Source organism: Halichoerus grypus, chromosome 4 (genome assembly GCF_964656455.1).
Source record: "Halichoerus grypus chromosome 4, mHalGry1.hap1.1, whole genome shotgun sequence".
Lineage (NCBI taxonomy): Eukaryota > Metazoa > Chordata > Mammalia > Carnivora > Phocidae > Halichoerus > Halichoerus grypus.
Window position 1 is genome coordinate 16,725,579 of NC_135715.1, and position 15,199 is coordinate 16,740,777.

Sequence of the window (15,199 nt, forward strand, 5' to 3'; positions counted from 1 at the left end):
AAACAAATTGTTAAGAGTCAGCATAACCTCCACAGCTTTTAATTGAAGAATTTTGCCATTAGCGGTCACAGGAATGGGACAGTGACCATGCTTTGTGGCTGACGGGATGGCTCCACAGAGCACACTGTGTGAACACGCAACAGCGGATGTGTGTTTTGGCATCACTAAAATAAAAGTTACCACGTTGAATCCACAGAAGATCTTTGCACTGAAGATCTGACAGCATTTGTCAGCTGAAACATTTTACGGCTCCAGCGCAGCTTGTTACAGGCAATGGAAAACAGCACTATTAAGCTCAGGGTGGTGCTGAAATAGTTTCATACAACCCATACTCATTTTTCCTACCACCGAGTGAGGATGCCCATCGAGAAGGGCCGTCACGGACAGGAGGTCTCTGCAATTCATCGGTATTGATTGTAATGAGGAAGACATTTTATTGCCACCTGGTGTTATAATCTACCTAGTAACCCACACAGCTGTTTTGATTAATACATGGACTTAACATAAAAAAAGCACTTGTACAGCAGTTTTACCTCGCAGAGCTCCCTTTATAAACTCCAAATAAGACAGAGCTTCCTACAAACAGAGGAAGGATTTACATTGAATCCCATTGTTTAGAATTCAAAAAGCAGCCTTGAAGGCGGGTATGGATTAAAGCAGCCTACCTTTCCGGAGTGAACAGGGCATCATTTTCATCAACGATTACTCCTCTTATTTGCAGCTCAATTAATTTTTGGTGCTAAGGAAAGCTCTCAATTACTGGAAGACATCCAAATCTGGAGGGACAAATATCGCTCTGGTAAAGACCGTAAGAAGAGTTGTAGGAGGAGAGGACAAAGAGAAACATCTCCACTTGGAAGAAAAGTGGCATCAGTATAAAAATGTGGCATGTCAACCATGTCTCGTGCAAAGATCTTCCAAATGCACAGGTTTTATATAACTTTCCTGCCAATAGTAGCAACATAATCCAAGCCTTTCCTGACAAAATTCCATACAGTACCAAACACAGAGCAAGTTCGATTTTATGAGCCGGTAACATTTTATCTGTCAAACTGAGCTGCATCCGCTCACAATGAGATGAAGTGACTTCAACAAAATTAGATTTTGATAGATAACTACAAAATCTTGTTATTTAGAGAAAGATTTAAATCTTTTCCATCATCAATTAATATTTAGTAAGCACACATTGAGTGCAAGGCACTGTATTCCGTGTTCTGTGCCTATTCTTATGAGAATAATAATTTACCTATCTTTTCATAATAGAATTGCAAAGCAGTCTATAAGATCTGTCTGGTGATAAGTAATCAGAACAAGTACAAGATGGTAACAAGTACAAAGAAGAAAAAATCAAACCTACAACAGGGAATGCCAGCCTTATTCTAGGGCTGAGATCACAAACTCAAACGCCCACAGGAACTGGAAAGGCAAGCAGGTACAAATTGGTACAATGCTAGACAGAGGCAGGAAGCCCCCCAAAGACTAAGCTGGCAAGCACCAACTAAGGCTTTCACATTAGATAAACTAAATAACAATTACAAACTAGGTTGGAGGGCCTACTTGGCCTATGGTCCCACAGTCCCTACCACCACCACCACCCCCGCCATATAGAGGCGGGAACACTGGCTCTGAGGTCAGAACCTGAGATTGAGGCTCATCTCTACTAGACACCAGTTATGTAGTCTTGTGGAAATTACTTCATTTTTCCAAATTTCACTTTCTTCCTCTTCAAAATGAAAATTGTAACACAGACTCTGCCTTGATAATATTGTTGGGCCATCCAAAAGAAATGCTGAAGCTGAAAGAATGTGGTAAAGTTGAAGATACCTCAACAATGTGCAGGATATTATGATGATAATGAGCCAGAGAACTGTGTAGAGTTAGCATCAGCTAAGTAGGAAATATTGTATTAGCTATTTATTCTATTGTATAATATGATGGGGTATTTATGACATACATTTTAGAAAGGAAAATTGAATATACAACTAATTATTAGTATCTGGAGAAACACTTGCTCTCTAAATAATTATTAATTATAACTAATTAATAATTATAATAATTAGCCATGCTATGGGCAGGTAGAATGCAGATAATAATAGACTTGATGAGTGATTCCCAAGACGGCTCAGTGGTTGGAAGAAACATTTGCCCTGAGAGGCGGCGGGGAGAGAAGCCTGTGTAACCAGTTGCCCATTTACTTTTGGTCACTATATTTACTTTTGGGAGGGTCAAATAACGTTAAAGTAAAATATACAATTTTTCAACATGGATATCTGAAAATGTAATGAGAAGCATAACGGATGACTTGGGATTGTTTTGTAAGCCTTTTATAAAGAAATTAATAAAAATGCTTTTAAAGACATTTTTTAAAAACCTGAATCAATGGTGAGTTCTACATGTTGTTAGATAATAAGATTCAACATCAGAAAGATGTCAGTTCTCCCAACATAAATATATGGATTCAATATAATTCCAACCTAATCTCAGCAGAGATTTCTATGGATTGTGATTAGCTGATTCTATAATGTATGTGGAAGAGTAAAGGGCCATGAAAAACTATAACACTCCAGAAAAACAGGGTGAACAGAACACTAAGACTTTTATATTAGAACTACAGTAATTAAAATAATGTGCTTTTGCTATGCCCTCAGATAAACAGAATAAAGCCCGGAAATAAACATGCACTATAAGAGAATTCTATTTATGACAGAGTAGACATTGCAGATAGGTGAGGGCTAGATGCATTAGTCGATAAATGGAGATAAGTAGTAGTTAAACATATAGAAATAAATAAAATGGATTCAACTTTACAAACAACATAAAAGTTGCAAGGGAATATCTTTATAATCTTATGACAGTGAAAAATTTCTTAATACACAAAAAATTAATTATAAAAGGAACAGTCTGATGAATACAATTACAGTAAATGAAGGATATCCTTTTTGTCAAAAAGAAAAAGATAAAAGGAAAAGCCATAAACTGAGATATTTATAGCCTAAAACACTAACAAAAGATTCATAAACAGAATATATTAAAAACTGCTACAAATCAGTCCAAAAAGATAATAACCAAGGACAAAAATGTTTAAATACATGAACAAGAATTTTGCTGAAGAGTAAATACAAAAACCCCCATAATACTTCACATTTAATATTTTGACAAAAATCTAAATCTATGGCATCTACAACTAGGTGGTGTGCAAATTGGTACAACCACTTGGCAAATAATCCAGCAATTTTAATCCACATATAAACCCAAAAAACAACTCCTGCATGCGTCAGCCAGGAGACATGTATAAGAATGTCCATAGAGGGGTACCTTGGTGGCTCAGTCGATTAAGCATCCTACTCTTAGTTTTGGCTCAGGTCATGATCTCAGGGTCATGGGATTGAGCCCTGGTCAGCTCCATGCTCAGTGGGGAATCTGCTTGAGATTCTTCCCCTGCCCCAACTTATGCACTCACATGCGTGCTTGCTCTCTCTCAAATAAATAAATCTTTAAAAAAAAAAAGAATGTCCATAGAAACAGTGTTTATAATATCAAGTATGTGAGATTCATAACTCTAAGGTCAATCAACAGTACATTAGATAAATAAGTGGTATTGTATCTACTCAATGAGATACTCTAGAGCTGAGAAAAATAAGCAAACTAAATCCAAGTATCAGTATTGATGAATCTTGCAACATAGAGTAAAAAATCTTAAAAGAAATCATTAAACATCATTAAACTCTAAAGTTCAAAAGCAGGCAAAACAGAACAGTGCTTCCAGATACATACATAGGTAGTATAGTAAAACTATAAATAAAGCGTAAGAGCGATTTACAAAATTCACTATTAAGTTAACCTCCATAGAACAGTGAAAAGTAATTATGGAGGGGGCACTGGACTTACAAAGTTCTGATAATTATTTTGTCTTAACCAGCAGGTGGTGAGCTGACAGTGTTTGCCTTCTTATTACTATGTAAACTATACATGCACAATAAATAATTTATCTATATGATAAATTTTATAATAAACACTTTTTAAACAATTGGTTATCAAAGTATGTAAGGTTGTGGTAGATGAAGAAATTGCTAAAAAAATAGCTAGTTGGGGAGGAGCATATTTGGAAGCAGCAGAATGAAGAGTTAATAATATGACTACAACTCCATTGCTTCATGAAATTTAAATAATGAAAGACAGAAAAATGAGGAAAAAAACAATGCTTTCAGGAGGACAAAAGATGGTTTAAAATTCTCTAGATATTTATATGTTTATATTAGAAGAGAAGAACAAATACATTTGCTCTGAAAGGTGATAAAAATCAACTGATATTTCTCATGTAAATTTATATCCATACCAAACCTTTCTCAATTTGATGATGAATCATCCTCCACCAAGCTTCTTAAGAAAGAGAGATAAAGAGCAGCATTTTTTAAATTCACATTTAAAAATATAATAGAACAAGGAAAATTTCAATTTGGGAGATGCCGCTGAGAATGGATAATTTTCATTTACACAATAAGTAATTGATGCATATACAATTAAATTTAGGCTAATTGGGATCTGAAAACAATGTAATACAAAAGTATTTTTAGAAAGAAAGAGAAAGAGAAAGAGAAGGAAGGAAGGAAGGAAGGAGAGGAGGGAAGGGAGGGAGGGAGGAAGGGAAGGAGGGAAGGAGGAGGGAGGAAGGGGGGAAGGAACTTCAAAGTATACCACTCATCATTAATAGGCATAACACACTACAGAGTAACAAATAAGATTGAAACAAAGCCAAAAATCCAATCTCCAAATATTTATTCCCAAGACCTTCTGAAAATACAATGAACATGTGAGTCTTATCAGAGTTATTAGTGCTACATTCATTTGTCCATCGAACAAAGAGAACAATTTCTCTCATAAAGTAGTGACTTTCAGTCACAAATTAGCAGCCCCGCTGGAAACATTTGGAAATCTATGAAAGCAGTTTTGATTATCACAATGACATGTAGGGTCAATTGGCATATAGCGGGTGGGAACTTCAGACACTGAACATCCCATAATATGTGAGACATTCTGGCACAATGAATTACCTCACTCCAAATGCAAAAAGTTTCCATATTAAAACACACGATGAGCCTTTGTCTTCTTCTACACTTACGTTAACTTATGCTAACTTTGGCCTTAATTAGTGTGGTAAGATAATTAGAGTATAAACTCCCTCACTCATAAAACTTCCACCTGTGAAGTAGATAATTTTAATTTTAATAAAATATGACCTAGGCTTTCTGGAATTTTCCTAAACAATGGATTCACTGGGGTGCCTGGTTGGCTCAGTGGTTAAGCCTCCAACTCTTGATTTCAGCTTAGGTCATAATCTCAGGGTCATGAGATCGAGCCCTGAGTCAGGCTCCTCACTGGGCATGGAGTCTGCGTAAGATTCTCTCTCTCCCTCTCCCTCTGGCCCTGTCTCTCCTCGTGGGCATGTGCACATACACTCTCTCTCAAAAAAACGGGGGCCATGGTGCCTGGGTGACACAGTCAGTTAAGCTTCAGATTCTTGGTTTCCACTGAGGTTGTGATCTCAGGGTCATGAGATCGAGCCCCACACTGGGCTTTGCACTCAGTGTGAAGTCTGCTTAAAACAGACTCTCTCCCTTTCACTCTGCCCCTCCCCCCATGCACTCACACACTCTCTCTCTCTAAAATAAATAAATAAATCTTTTTAAAAACCACACACACAATGGATTTATCTATAATTTCATTATTGTATAGATTTAAATGTTACAAAACCTTTGTAACTAAGGTTTTATTTCTTCGTTCCTTTATCTGTTAGGTTTAAGTAACCAGGAAAGAGGACAGCAAACCGATGGTGTTTGATGGACACTTAACACTCTCAGAGAACTCATTTTCATTTAACCATTTGCCTCTTTTGGTAGCTATTCAGCAAAAAAAAAAAAAAGAGTGCAAGATAACAATAAAGAAGCCCTAAGAATATCAACAAAATACTCCATTCTTCCCTGCAAGACCTGTAATACAGGTTCTCTGTTTTAAGCCCATTAAAAAAGTGACAACAGATCCAAAATAGGGTCACTTGTGCTAAGTCCACATAACCAAAGCAAGACTCACAGTGTGAACCTGTCCCAGGAATGGAATCTGAATTACCTGGCCAGCCCTAGTGAGGTACTCTGATAAACCCCTGTCATCTCTCAAAGGAAGGTGACCTTGCCTGAAACAACCCACTCTTTCCTAGTAACTTCTTTGTCCCGCCTACTTTTTCCTATGAAAGTCTTTCATTCTGTACAGCTCTTCAGAGCTCCTTTCTACCTGCTAGCTAAGATGCTCCCCAATTCATGAATCATGGCATAAAGCCAATAAGATCTTTAAAATTTACTCAGTTGAATTTTGTTTTTTGGACTTTTTTTTAACAAGTCATTTTTCACCATTAACTACTGAAACAGAAAAGATCCACTGATAAAGTCTAACCTTAGGAACTTTAGGAAATAACATAAATCCCTAATAGCAATCAAACTAATTTCAATATGCAACTCAGCTTTTTATATTGTAGCTGATCAACAGAACAGGAACTACAGGGATGGTGTTTACAAAGTAGCCAACCCTGTTTGTATTTGAATTGCAAAGAAAAAACTAACCATTTTACATAATTATGAGCACTTAATCCATTTACAATTTATAGTAGCTACTAATAATGACCAGTGAACTGGCTTTTACTTTAATATCCAAGTATCAAAACATTGCCTACATGTCATAAATTATCTTGTTTACACCCAGGATCAGAAGCAGAAGAGAAATTAAAAAAATTTTGTCCGTGGGCAATTAGGCTGACCACAAAACATAGTAAATTTGAGTTTCTGAGTTTCCCTGGGGCCAATGTATTAAGGGAAATAAACAAACTCCTCTATCTATTTTTAGTTAGTATGTCTCAGGGTACAAAGTTTAAGCTAGGTCACCATGGGAGGAAATTTTATAGGCGATTTTACACAAGATAATTCTTGTAAAGATTTCCTCTAATATTTAAAAACATACACAAATTTACCCTGGTCTTTGACTTATATACAAAATCAGATTCTGCAGCCCTGAGTTCTGATGACTATCACTGAATGTAAAATCTACTTCCTGGCATTTCAACACTGTCTAGAGAAAGCCTAGAAATATGCAGTGAACTTTTGAGGAGAAATCCCTAATTTTTCCAATATTACACAGTCTTCTGCAATACTAATTCAGCACTTAATAAACATATGACAGATAAACATATTTTACCATCATATTTCCTAAATTCTGGCTAGTGGTCCGGATACTTCCAAATTTTTGTATTTATTTCAGACTGAGCAACATTTTAAGCAAAATAGAAACAAACAAAATAATCTTTGTAGGCTCCATTTGTTTGTTTTTCATATATGGAATACAACAAACACACACACACACACACACACACACATTTTAACCTTAGTGGAAAAACAAGGTAGCGTTTTTTTGTATCTGAAAGTGTAGAATATGAGTGGCTATAAGCTTTATGCATCTAAGTGCACCTAGGAATTTGCTTTATGTCTTTATAAAACTTAAATTATTTTTAATATGGACCCAAACAAGAAATAAAGATGACTTGTGGGAAAAAAGTGCAAGTTACCAAAATTTACTGATACTGATACTGAAATCAGGCTGGAGAAAGAAAAAGACTTCATAGTTTGGGAGGATTATAAATATGAATATATAAAAAAAGATAGTGTATGTTCAAAATGGTCATTTATCAGAGGTTATTTTTTATCTTTACACATTTCCTCAAAGCTCTACATCCCTTCCCCTGATTCCCCATAGATCATTCCATAGATCACCTAAGCAGGGACTGGAGAATATTTCCTCATGGCACACATATTACTACATTATAAATACATTTTTCCTGCACAGAATTCCATGCTGGGGAGGCCAAGGCTCTGAGATGGTTTCTAAACTGGCAAGGAACAGAGCCAGGATTTTAATCCAGGTCTTCTGATGTTAAGCACCTTTCATTATGCAACAGTCATCTCCCTAATGAGGTTTTGGTCTATTAATGAGGCTGGAACATCTCTATCTTCCTCTAGGCAATTGATTTTTTTTTTTCCTGTTAAATGAGAGTAGAGTCAATGAACAAGTGTAAAAGGAAATAAAACTACAAAAATAAAATTACAAATCCAACCAAGAAGTAGAAAGTCTTACTCCTACAGTGTCTTCGTGTCACCCTGATCATGCCATCCCAGCAGCTACAGTAAACAAATGGGTCCCCATCAGAGAAATATCCCTATTAGAAGGAGGGTAATATTTACTCCATTTCTCCTAATAATTTATATAGGCAATGTTCAGAGCAAAGAGAACATTCATTCGTCACTGCAGGAGTAAGTAATGCTTATGAAAAAAAAATTTAAGTCAAGTGACTACTTACTATGTAAACACTGACTGGATTTCAACACATCAAAAGCTATTAAAAGGAATCCAACCTCCCAGTTATTCCCTGCATCGAAGAAAAGCCCTGTTCTATATTCTCATCCTTGTTTTCATATTAGATGCAAAAGAATAAAAAGCTGAGGATTTCTTCTTAACTGTTTTGCCTTGTGAGACAACCAAAAAGTAAAAAACCAATAACATCTACTGTTTTTTAGTGCAGGCTCAGAAGATGATATGCAATTATATATATTTATTCCACAAATGACACTTGCTATTTTTTTCCCTTGAGGCCACAAACACGACACAGTATTTCCCTCATAGAAATACATTCCTTAAAAATTTTAGCTGGACATTTTGTTTTCTCTTTTTTTACCGCCTCTCGGATTTTAATGGATTAGAGTTGAAAAGTCAACACTTAAAAATAAAGTATGGTTTGGAAATGGTTATCTGTGAATATGAGTTCATTATTCCCCTTTGACAACTGCAAGTAAAGTCAACAAAATATGTTCTGTCCATGTTTGACATAAAGAAATATTTTCCAGATGACCTGGAGATTATGGACTTTCTGGAAAAGCAATTTCATTGTAAATGAAGGCATACGTACACATCTGTAGGCATTCCCCAATCTGTAAATGGTTCCACTCCCAAATAGTTTGTTTATAAGATTCTTCTAAAGCTCGAAGTTTGTGTGTATGAGTGTGTGTGTGTGTGTGTGTGTGTGTGCACGCACATATGCAGAGAGAGAGAAAGAGAGACAGGGACAGAGGGAAATAATGTGGATATTCTCCCAGAGGAAGGAGTTCTCCATCTCATTTTCAACTATTCAACAATTTTTAACCAGCTTTTCAACTACCCTTCTGCAGCTCCAGCTACTGTTCCAAGGGCAGGCAGCAACAGCAGCGAACAGGAGCTTGTTAAAACTGAAAAACCCCAGGCTCCACCCAGACCCTACTGCAGCAAAATCTGCATATTATAAGATCCCAGGTGGTTGCAACATACATAAGGTCTAAGAAGCACTGGCCTAGACCTCCCAACCCCAAAGTCTCCCAACCCAAGTACTTCACCTCAGTCCTTCCAACACTAAATGCCATCTACAACTGCTGAGAAACCATTCCTCAACTCACACACACAAGCCTCTCCCCAACCACCCCGCCCCCCACCAACCTCTGCCCCACGATTCCCACAGTGCTGACTGCACCAGCTTCCACTAGTCACCCAAGCAGAGACTGGAGGCTGTCTTATACGTCTTGTGCTCCAGGACGCAGTCTGTGTTGCTCTCCATTATGACCTAGCACCTAGTGACTACTCAGAACTTAATGAATATCTATTGAATGAAGAAAACTAGTAACCATGCAGATATGCTCCTGCGTCCCTCCCCTGTATCCACACTGCTAGAGTCTCTTTTTTTTTTATATGAGCAATCATCTGATTTATAAAAAGATGCAACAATATTTAAAATGATACAAAATATCAATTTCAAAACATCAAAAAGTGGGTGTATTTAACCATAGTCAGCTCATAACAGAGCAAATGGGTAAGAAGAATAATTCATGCTACAGCATATTGCTAATATGAACTGGCAACAGAAAAAGTTGGTAAAGGAAGGCAGAGGAACTCTATCTTTTAAGAATTAGAACCAAGGGGCTCCATAATCATCTGGCATCCGCTCAATGTTGTACCTATGGTTAGAAATGTACATGATGGGAACTCCAGGGATCTTCCGGATCCTTTGTTTAAGGTCCCGGTCAACTGTGGCCACAATTTAACACTTGTGCTGAGTTACTCTCTGTACTAAGCAGTCATCTGCATAGATTCCTTTGTGTGTGCATGGTAATCGTTCAAATCTTGGATCCTTGGCAATCCTTAGAGCCACTCAATACTTCTGCCCCAGTTTCTCAATTTCAGCCATCACACAGTTATACAAGGGTACACTTGGCATACAGACAGTCCATCATTGACTGTACTAAGTCAAGTTTCGCTTTAATGGAAAAGTCGATAAAGTTGGTATCAACCAGGATGTGGTAAGGTGGGTCCAGCAGTGTGTTATATTGGAAGAATAAGCAGGAAGGATGTTGGGGGACTTCTCTTTCCTTGAGTGCACTAGGATCTTTCTTTTCTTTCTTTTTAGGTTTTAATCTGTCCTTCTCTTTAAGCCTCTGATCTCGGAGACTAAGCATTCGCTTCATGGTCGCATACTTTCTTGTTTTCTTTTGCTTCCCCATGTTCATGCCACACTCTTGTTTCTTCCGGAATCACCCCATGCTGCTAGAGTCTCTTAATGAGTCCCTCAGGCTCTGATTCCTTCTCCTATCAGTACAGAAGTTTGGTTTTCATGAAATACAAATACTGACTTGTGACTCACAATCAGTATTTGTGTTTCACTCAAATAAAATGAATGCATCATACATTACCACTACCTTGATATTTCCAAAACACATATCAGATGATCCTCTTCCACTCACACTCTCCATAATGCTTTAAAACTGTGATCTCCCACAGAGGAAAAAGCAAAGTCCAGTGCCTGAGGATGGCCACTGCCTATTCCTAAGTGCTACCTGTCCCACTCCTCTGCCCCAACCGCATCTCATGTTCCACCTTTACTGAAGTATAAGCCACTCCTTGTTCCCATCTGCATTCTCAACTCCTCAAATCAAGTTGGATTATATTGAATCCTTATTGCCTGTAAGCACAAAGCAATGTATTGGGTTTGCACTTCTGAAAAGCTATATTAGGGCTTAAAAATAACAAAATTAATCATGAAAATTTAAAATATACACCAATACATTTTCATAAACAATCATGGGATATGGAAATCAAACACCTAATAGGAAAACTACCTCCTAATTTTACTGTGGGGGGGTGTATTTCTGCATGAGCTAACCGACTGAAAAGTCTTAATATACAAATCCAAATAAACTAAGGCTGAAGATACCTTTTCAGTTTCTAGTGTGTTCCTAAGGGTTGGCATTTTTCGTTTCTTCAAAGATCATTCTAGGTCTTTCAAAATATAGACACAGGTCTACAAAACTCTAATTGCCCATTTGCTGTGCATGAATCCTTGCAATATTTTTCTCCAGGTAAACACTGCGAAGAGGCAGGTTCCATGCAGGCTTCAGTTGAATCTTAAAAGTAAATACCACTTTTGGTTCTTAGGACTGGGGTCTCAAAAAAAGCATAAAACAGGGAGCCACCACTCAAGCTGAATAAATTGGGAGTGCTTAAACAGGTAGTTCCAAAACCCAAATCTCATACCATTTTCACATCTCCGTGCCCTAGAATGCATTATACACCTAAGCCCCCACATGGAGCATGTACATCCTCCATCACTAAATCACCCTAACCCAGCCCAACTGTAGCACTTTTGTAAAGGCTTTCTTAACTTATCCCCAAAGTTAAAGACTTTTAGCACAGCTCCGGTTAAACAAGTTATCTATATGTCTATCTCCTACTAAATTCTAAAGCCCTCAATTGGGTGCAGTAGTCATGTCTTCCCCATCTTTTTTCTCAAATACTTAGCATGGTGCCTCATGCTGAATAAACAAACCTCTAATGTAGGTAAAATACCATTAAGAGCCACAAGTTGAAGATCTGCAACTTTCTAAGCCCTAAGTGTTCTGATTTTTTTAAAGATATATTTATTTATTTGAGAGAGAGAGAGAGAGAACGGGGTGGAGAGGGGCAGCAGAGGGAGGGGGAGAAAGAGAATCTCAAGCAGACTCCCCGCTGAGCACAGAGCCTGATGGACTCAATCTCACAACCCTGAGATCATGATCTGAGCCAAAAACAAGTGCTGGATGCTTAACTGACTAAGCCACCCACGTGCCCCCTAAGTGTTCTGATTTAAAGTCAAGATTTGAAACTTTCTGGGACCTGAGATCAACCCCAGTGAACCACAAGCTGGATGCAAAATGGGACTTGGACTTGGAGGACAGGTGGAAACTGGCAACTGAGTCATGCATACGCGTGGCAGCACAATGCAAAAGCTCATACAACAATCAGGTGGAGGAAGGATGGCAAAGGAGAAAGGAAAAGTGAATGGGAAAATGGCAGCCCAGACCATTCTAATGAGCAGTCCTTGGTAAGATAAGTGTTGAGAAGTTATTATTATATATATGTTTATATACAATATAATATATATATATAACTCACATATACACATATCACATATTTTGTCTATTACGTAATAAATTTGTCCACATATGATATGCCCTCAATGATGCTATCATACATCTCTTAAGTATATAACGGTCATCATAACAGAAATCTTAATAAGGCAACTATTGATGAGTTGGCTACTAAGAAATTTATATTACAAAATGAACTTAATATATATAAACTGATACGAAAGTGGCATAAAAATATATGTAATAATAGTCACAAAAACCGATATAAAATATGGAGCAATCATTCGTACTGCTGGACCAATATTTAAGATGTAGCCAATTCCAGTGCAAAGAAAATGGAAGCTCATCACACAACATCAAGCCTCATAGAGCACAGCAGTGCCCCTCAGACTGAACTGCCAGAGCCTAATGAGAGATGCAGAAATATCAAGTGTAAGAGTTAGAAATTTTCATAACAAGTTGACATTTTCCTATCTATTGAATCTAATAATAATGAACTTGTTTTGTTTTATAATTAAATTTTAGAAAATAATTTTATCATATTTTATGAAAGAATCAGTCTGCAATGGATTGGAAAAAGGAGGAAGAGGGGCAAGAGGAAGAGGAGGAATAGAAGGAGGAAGACTAGAAGGAGGACTGATCCTTCCCCACCCAGAATTTGAGAAGCACTGCTCTTCTACCCCACCAGAAGCCCGTCCAGTTAGTGGCTAATACTGGTCTCACACTAGATGGTGAAATGAGCTGACAATTCCAGATACAGGATCAGAGACAACTTGGATTTGGTTATTTAAGCTGCTCATAGACTTGGAGCACTCGGGGCAGTGCTTTAGTGAGGCAACTTCTTTTATTTATTAGAGGAATGTATTTGGCACTATTTTCTAGGAGGAGATGAAAATGTCCCTGTTTTAAGAAAAATATTGTTTTTGGATGGATTTAGAATAAATACTTTCTAGCGTCCATTTCAACTCTCAAAATCTCTGATTCTATTACTGGCTTAATGCTGAAAAATATGCTAACCTGCAGTACGAAAAATAGTTAATTTGACAATGGAATCAAAAAAAGGAGTACTCAGTTTAACTTATAATCTGTACTGTATACAACACGATATAAGATTGGAGCCTTCAGTTCAAAAAATTATAGAGGAAGGCATTACCTAGGAAAGTGACATCATTGCTTTACTTGTGGAATAGAAAGAAGGAAGGAAGGAAGGAAAGAAGGAAGGAAGGGAGGAAGGAAGGAAAGGAGGGAGGGAATGAGGGATGCCATGTGATTTGCCTCAAGGGATGAGACACACAATTAATAATGTGAACTGCTAGTGATAAATTGGACTGTGAGAAGTTTGAAGTTTTATTTGAATGAAACACCCATCATTAAAAATGGGAAACTAGCAAACTAAAGTGATGTGATTCTGAGTAAGTGAGAGAATGGGATTCAGCATTTTAGCTGCTTTAGCTGGGGTGACCTCATCATAGTTTTAAATAGACTGTCCATTATAAGCATAAATTATCACCCCATGAAACTTTTGATAGGCTGGATACTGACCTGGAAATTAACAGTCAAGCATACTGCAGAAAAAAATTTATAAATGAATCTTTTTGCTTATAACCAGCATGGTGTTGATTAGAGAAAAAAGCAAAACCATGGCAATTCTTTAAATTGCTATTGTTAAAATAGAATTAGCTTAATTAGTAATGAGAGATACAAAGCTTCACCTGTCCTAGAAATTACTCCCTCCTATGCTATAAAGATTTGGTGATGGAGAGTAATTCTTATTGGTAAGATAACAGTAGTTGAATAGGGAAGAAGGTTCTGGAATTTGGCTTTCCTATTTAATAAAATACTCCTCAATGAATTGCTCTATCAAAAAACACTTAAAACAAACAAACAAACAAGCAACTCTGGTATGTTGCCCAAAGTGAATCCAGTGGTTTTTCTTCCTAAACCATCACATGTCACCAAAAATATGTCATCAAGTTTGGGTATATGTATGTCCTTCTAGAAATACTTTTCCAATATGGTTATTATTTGTGAAAGTCACAATATCCTCATTTAAACTATATCTTTTAGTCCATATATTTAGTACTACTTAATATTCTGAAATATCTACAGCAACAAAATAACATGTTACTGTCAAAATAACCTGACTCCAACAGTTTATTAATATTATTTGTTGTTCTCTTGTGAATTAAATCCCTTTCTTTTGACAAGTGATTTTTTAATAGACAGCTAAATTCAAAAAAGTTTATGTATTTAAAGGAATCACTTTAAAATGTAGTTAAAACAGGGGTGCCTGGGTGGCTCAGTTGGTTAAACATCTGACTCTTGATTTCGGCTCAGGTCATGATCTCTTGGTCTGAGATCAAGCCCTGCATGGCACTCCACACCCATCATGGAGTCTCCTGGGGATTCTCTCTCTCCCCCTCTGATGCCCTCCCCCCACCACTGTCTCTCTAAAATAAATAAAATCCTTAAAAAATAAATAAAATAAAACATAGTTAAAAACTAAAAAAATGCACTTAAAAAACTATGGCAATTTATTCTTTAGTGAGAGGAAAGAAAGGAGTCAATTTTTCTGGAACACATATATATAACCACTTTTTGTTAAGGTACTGGGCAATATTTACACTATGATGAGTACATATATTTTCTCTTATGAGTCAAATAGTACACTGTGACAT

The 15,199-nt window shown here is 36.9% G+C and overlaps 1 protein-coding gene and 1 pseudogene across 2 annotated transcripts in view; both read right to left on the reverse strand.

The window, feature by feature from the left end:
- The window catches only part of GPC6 (glypican 6), a 1,066,736-nt gene that overhangs the window by 974,009 nt on the left and 77,528 nt on the right, over positions 1–15,199 (reverse strand). The gene's annotated exons all lie outside the window — the stretch shown is intronic.
- LOC118528136 (rRNA-processing protein FCF1 homolog pseudogene) lies at positions 9,822–10,660 on the reverse strand (annotated as a pseudogene).